The 7326-nt window shown below is 26.0% G+C and overlaps 1 long non-coding RNA gene across 1 annotated transcript; it reads right to left on the reverse strand.

Annotated features, from left to right (window-relative positions):
* Positions 1 to 834: 834 nt before the first annotated feature.
* On the reverse strand, positions 835 to 1815 carry LOC126894250 (uncharacterized). The gene is made up of 4 exons (XR_007701360.1): positions 1524 to 1815; positions 1281 to 1460; positions 1067 to 1218; positions 835 to 936 (listed from the first exon to the last, which is right to left on the reverse strand). It is a non-coding gene; the product is annotated as an uncharacterized LOC126894250 (long non-coding RNA).
* Positions 1816 to 7326: the final 5511 nt, after the last annotated feature.

Genomic DNA, 7326 nt, shown 5'->3' on the forward strand with positions numbered 1-7326 from the left:
AAGTGCAATAAGATAAAAGCCTAGATAGAAAAATAATATTAAATATAACATTATAATAATGATACACTTGTATTGTAAAATATTATTATAAGATTTATTAATAATTATTTTTTGGGTATAAAAATGTAATAATAATATTTTTGCCCGCAAAAATCGCTTTATTATAACACTTTATAATTAATGTTTTTATAATATTTTAAAAGTAATACTATATTATATTTTTGATATATTCTCAGATAACAAAATAATGTTAAAATACATAAATGTATTGTTATACTTTTATAATAGTTATATCCTAATAATTGTACATTTTTTTTTGTAACATTATTTATAGTTTTTCAACTGAAAAATAGTTGGTGGATTTAAACCATCAAAGCAATTCTTAAATACAGCTTTGCTAATATCAATATTTGCCCAACTTGCAAGTTGGGTAAAATCTTGATATTGAACCCATTTTAAATAATAACTCTACTAAATTTAAATTTTAAAATATGGTAAATATAAAAAAATTTAAATGGTTAAAATCGATTCTTATGGTTATAGCCAGTGAATAATATCACTTTACAATGGTATAAATTGTTTAAGAATATAAGGTACTCTGATAATGTTGTACAGATAAAAAAAAATTAATTATACTGTATGTTAGGAAGTCAACTATATATATTATATTCATTTCATATCTTGAAAAATAAACATTAAAACATAAACAATATTTTAAATTCCACAGAATCGAAACAAATAAATGAACACTTTTAATAACAACATAAAATAAATTATAATGATACTTATGAGTTTCATCATATTTATATTTCATTATATTTTTATATATTTATACACTAATTAACCTGAAACTAGAACCAGCCAAATAAATTTTCAAAGGTTCTTCAATTTCCCTGTTAGTGAAATTAGTAAATTTATTAACTTTTCTTATTGTTTCTGAAATAAAGTAAAAATAAAAAATAATAGTTAGATATTATTTAAAGTCAACTCAATTTGATAAATTTTTAATCAATTTGATGTGGAGCACTAAAATATATATAATATAATCATTATATTCACATCTTACCACATCTTATATATACATCATATACACATCTTTCTTCCCCTTTTGGCCTACATAGCTGTATTGTTGTAATACAATGTCACAAAAAAGTGATATCAAACGGACCAAACACAGTAGAATTCAACTTTTTTTTGTAATCTCTTGAATTCATTTACCTAAAATAAATAAAAATAAAAATATACAGTGGCTTCTAGTAGAAATACTCACAACACATTACCTATAAGTTCTATTTAACAGTTTTTCTTCAAAAAAAGTTAATTGTTCATCATTAATGAAAGGAATTAAAGAATAAAAATCTTCAGCTTCCACTCTTGATTTATTCTCTATGGGTCAAATTTTTTCAATAGTATTTTGTACTGCTATTTCCAAGGACTACTCCAATTGTAATTTAGTATACCTATAATAATATCTGTATTAATTACAAAATACATGATAAAAACTTATATATAAAAGCTTTTACCAGAATGATTCTTTTGTGAAGTATTGGATGAACTGCTTGATTAAGCTGGTTTGATTAAATTGATATCGTATGTACCTAATGTAAAACAAATGATGACTTTATACACAAATTATTCAGTTTGAACTAACTATACATTACACATATACTATTTATAAATAGTAGATTTTTAATGTTGTAACATTAAAATTAACCTGGTAATCCCCCCTGACGTCTGAAGCGTAAATGGTGTCGTGATCTCTTAAGATAAGGTAATTTCAAATAAAAATTTTAATAAAAATTAAAAAAAAAAAAATCCACAGAAAGTGCCTTTGATGGGTGGCTTCTTTCATCAAATTTTCCATGTCATTCTCGTAACTCTTATCAAATATGCTTATTGTGTCTGTTGATACAGATTGTATATTACGTTTAATAATAATAAAAAAAAAAAAAAACATTAAAATAATTGCAGTTGTTATGATATATAATTTAAATGTAATTAACTTAGTGATTAAACTTTATAACACACTTATTGAAATGGTAGAAATAATTTTAGGACTTGAATTTGGGAATGAGTTTTCGGCATCACACTTTGTCTCAGCTACTATAAAAAATTCATAGTACATTTAATTAATATATACATATGTTATCTATTTAAATTATACTCGATGAAGTAAATTATAGCGAAAATTATTTAAAATGTGATATCAAGTAGGATTTTTAATTTAAAAATAATATTAAAATCATCAAATAATTATAGATTGTGCAGAGGTGATTGATTAAGGCATACTACACCTTTTTTTTTTTTTCTCTCTTTTTGGTTCATCTTGATTTTTTTCTGGATATAAAAAATATATGCATATAGCAAACACAAATATGTACTTGAATATTGCATGTAAAATTAACTTATGGAAATAGAATATTTAGCATAATTGTCTTAGATAAAAATATGGGGGTCTTCAATCTTCCTAGAACTTTTTTTTGGTTGTAAGTAGTTTTTTCTGACTGATAAGTCACTAGTGTCCTGCGCTACTCTAAATTTAGCTTTAGCTTCAACTAATGTTTCTAAATTTTTTAATTAAATTAAAAGGCTGCAATAACAATATTGGGTTTTAATATTTTATGTAAATTTAATAATAGTATTTGTATTTAAATACATTTAGAATCATATGTTGGTTAAAATAATGGTATTTTTTTAACAATGACAATTTAAAATAATGATAAATTATAATACATTCATTATATGTATATTATTTATAGTTAATATATGCATGTAATGAATCATGATTCATTTCAATAATAAAATTATATATAACTAATTCTTCAAAATTAAATTTACTTTGTAGAACCACTGATTAATTACCTATATTTCTCTTTAATATTCTACATTTAAAATGTTTAAATTCAATATCATTGACATCAATTCTTTTTTTAATTTTTTTTGATGCGTCCTCATTAGGCCAGGTACATTTATTTATTTTTTCCAATGTGATGGTATATTCCACCTTATTATCTTGGGTAAACAAAACTATTGCCCACATAATTAAATAATTCACCTTGAACAAATTAAAAAAACATGCTTGAGGAAAAAAAATTAAAAATTACAGTGTTTACAACATAAATAATAATAATTTAATATAATTAATGTAACTTTAGATTTAAAATGAAATAAGAAAAAAAACATTCTAATTTATCAACAGTTTTTGGATTTTTGGAAATTTTATATTTTATAGCCCATTGGGCCAGTTCAAAATTTATTGTTGGAAAGGAATCAGTCAAATTATCTATTTCACTAATAGAATTACAACTAGGACAATTGATCTTTTAATATTTCATTATTAGTAATAAAATTATTGATATCAAATGATATACTATCATCAGATTCTATGTCAGATATATCTGCAACAGAAATGTTTTCTTTGCAGATATTAGTGACATTAGAAATATTATTACTTAGAGTAGATGGAGGTTCAACTTTTTCAAACGCACTAGAACTACTAGATTGCCGAAAGCACTCAAACCTTCTTTCCTCTTTCTTCTCTTAGAACGGTCACTTAAAAACTCATCCATAGTATACAAATGAAAATAAATTGATAAAATTAGAAAGTACTAATAAGGGAATCTGACTTACACTATGTAATCAGATCTTTTTAATAAAAATATCGAATTAAATATAATTTAATTGACTTAATTAGATTGTCAAAAATATTATAAAATTAAATAAAAAATTAAGCTACTTACCAAGTTATTACGAACTAAAATATTTTTAATAGAGGGTAAAAATTAGCGTTGCCCTAACAATCACAAACATGAAAGATATACAAACCCTAAAGACCGCGCAACTCTTATCAACCGTACCTTTACTTGTGTAAACACTCGTGGGATATTTCGATGGTACAAAGTCCAACAATGACCGCTCGGATGGTCGTCGCTGACATAGATATTTCAACGATGTACCAATGGCGATTGGGTCATTGATACATCGTTCTGTCTGAACCTTTACAGTTTTGACTACACCACGGACCAACCAAAATAAAATAATTGTTTTACTTTGGTCCAGCAGGTTAACCTACTAGACCACAGTATTTGTGATTTTCACTTTAAATTAAACTCCGTGATTCCTTTTACTTACATATTTGTTTAATAAATTTATCAGTGGCGGCCCTTAATAATTTTATATAAAGTGGTGACAAACTGTCCGTCGGACATTAATTGACCCCTTTTTTCTTTCAGTTTAATTTAAATATTTCTTGAATATTATTCATAATTTAAACTTAAAAATTTAAAAATAAATAAAATTACTATCCATACGGTAGATCAGAACGGTATTAAAACGTTTGAGTGTGATCGCTTCAAAGTCGAAAATTGAAATGGTAAAAACAAAATATAAAAGTGTAGGTATTATACCAATCGAATTATCTGATAAATTTACTTAAAAGAAATATAATAATATTATTATATTTCTGTACCTACACGCATTTGCTTTAGGGTCGAACTTTATTAGAGAGCTATTGCCTTATTAATATTTATTAGACACGTAGATTACAATTTGAAAACTGTCGACACGAGCAGGTCGCCGCCAAAAATGTGCAACGAGAATTCATCGTACTGAACTTGCCCTTGTCACGTTGCCGCAAAGCCCACAAAAACTATAATTAATGATATAGTATACAATATCTATGTATATCAAAAACCAGATTTTTCGTGAACCCTTCGGACAGTCACCGAATTGTGCGTTTTGGCGTTGGTGGTACGATCGCCGCGACTGCGAAGTAGCGTTGATCGGCCATGCTGTTAAAATGTTTGATTATTAACATTGGGAAGTCGGAAAAACAAAACTAACAAAATAAAATTTTTCTTATTATTTTACATTAGAATCCTTTATCTCTATTTATAAAAAGAAATACTATAGTATTTCTTTATTTTATTTATTTATTTAACATATTTATTTAATTTTATATTTTAGTAATCATTACAAATAGGTATACCTATTTGTAATAATTGCTAACAAGTAAAATTACAATTAAATTTTTTTTTAATTTTATGTAGGTTGTATTCGATTGCACCCTAGTACGGGCTACCACTGAACTGTATTAACTTTTAAACAAATAACGTGTGTTGGCTATACCCAACAGTGTAAATTATAATTTACACTATAATTATTTCAATGGCTGTAAGCAATGGCGTCCAACAGAATGTAAAAAAAAAATCACTGTATTATTACTAATAAAATGTTTTTATAACGTTAACTGATACTGTTATTTTTATATTAGAAACATAACGTTAAAAAACCCAGCACAGGGGAATCGCGGCACAGTGGTGACGTGGATAGTTGGGTCAAGTATAATGATATCTGACAGTGATTATAATCACTATCATAAAAACGCTTCGATACCATAAAATAAAAAATTTCATAAGAATCGCTTTGTTGCAAATCTTTAGATAATGTTTAATTTTAAAAATTAGTGGATTATTCCAAAAACTACATAATCTGTTATTTCCTTATTTATATCGTGATTAAAACAAAGTATGTCGAATGAAAGAGGAATATAAATATTATTTCTCATAAAAAAATTGTATTGATCCATACACTTTTCAATAAGTTATAGCATTATAAAGTTAAAAATGTAAAATACAAAATCGAGAATTTTCACTCAAAAATAGCATTTTGTAAATATTTTCACCATGAAGACAAAATAAAGTCCGAATTTTTTTTTCCATGATAAAGTATATTACATTAGTTTTAATTTAAGATATATACAGAAGTGTCAGAGTTTCTGGAACACTTTCAAAAGTTGTCATTTTGAATCCCCCCTGTGGGCAGGTAAAGGGACAGATTTATAAAAAATATATACTTAATGAAAGGTAAAGATATTATGCATCTATGAAAAAAAATTATATTGATTTGATTATTTTTAAAAAAAGTTATGGCAGTTTTAAGTAAAAAAAAATTGAAAAAATGTCTAAAATTAGCGATTTTTTAATTTTGTAATTTTTTTGGAGATTTCCCCCATTTACGTGGAACGAAGGAAATTTTTTCAATTTTTGAGGGTAATATCTTCAACTAGATACGATTTGTGATCTTTTGAAAGAAATCGGTTCGGTGGGAGCTGAGAAAAAGTGATAACAGACTCACAAAAAAATAAAAACACATAACATTAAAACCAATACCTTTTTAGCTTCGCATCGAAGCTAAAGAGACACTATATTATTTTAAATTAAGTATTTTAAAAATGTTTTGCTAATGAAATTATAATAATATTAAAAATATAATATCAAACATAAAAATGTTAAATAAATAATATTATCTACTAAATATTATTATAATATAAAACAAGTATTATTAATTTTATAGTGTAATTGCACTAATACAATAATATTATCATTACAATTTTGCTATCTTGGAGGTTGTTTCATAGCGAAAGATGTTTAAAATGTTCATCAGCTAATCATGAAGCCCTCTTGTGACAAAAAGTTCATAAAATGTCACTTATCAGTACAGGTAACTTTTCATATGAAACAATACTTGTTAAAAATAATCAATATCGACGTATCTGATGGTTTGGCAAATGGAGATCATATAACATCAATTTGAATCAAAGCAAAACCATTTGTATTAAGCGTTTTATTATTCATAAATTACAAGGAAGCACGTATGCTCAAATAGTGTATGAATATAACAAAAGACTAGCATATTTATTGTTATATGGAGCTTTGCCACGTGTTACTGATCTTCACAGATTGTTCATCTATATATATAAAAATAAGTGTACATTTTGAATAAATTTTATAACTCAAGATCCAGCAAACCGATTTCGATAAAAATTTCAGGGCATATTAAGATTGATATGTAGATAGTTTCTGTGAAGTTAGTACGCTGAGCAATAAGTGGTTCCGGAGTTATAGCCTCCTAAGTGCACACTTGGCGAAATGGCCAAAAACAACAATTTCGTTATAGCATTGCGCAGTAAACGTTCGGCTCATTTCTACAGTTTTACATCAAATATAAATAAATATATATATAAATGCACAATGATCATACTGCAGAACGGTTTTCGAAGCAATTGTTGGAAATCGGAAATGGCAAAGTTCGAATCGATAACACAAACTGTTTAATTAGTTTGCCGAACAATATTTGTACAATTCTCCAATCAAAAGAAGATTTGATTGAACGAGTGTTTCTGAATATTGTCAGAATTACAGGAATCACAATTGGTTGAGTGAACGCGCAATTCTGGCACCAAAAAATGTGCATGTCAATGCTATCAATTATCTCATCCAAGAAAAATAGCCTGGAGCAGTGACATTATACAAATCTGTTGATAGC

This window comes from Daktulosphaira vitifoliae, unplaced genomic scaffold, assembly GCF_025091365.1.
Source record: "Daktulosphaira vitifoliae isolate Bord-2020 unplaced genomic scaffold, ASM2509136v1 Scaffold_1, whole genome shotgun sequence".
Lineage (NCBI taxonomy): Eukaryota > Metazoa > Arthropoda > Insecta > Hemiptera > Phylloxeridae > Daktulosphaira > Daktulosphaira vitifoliae.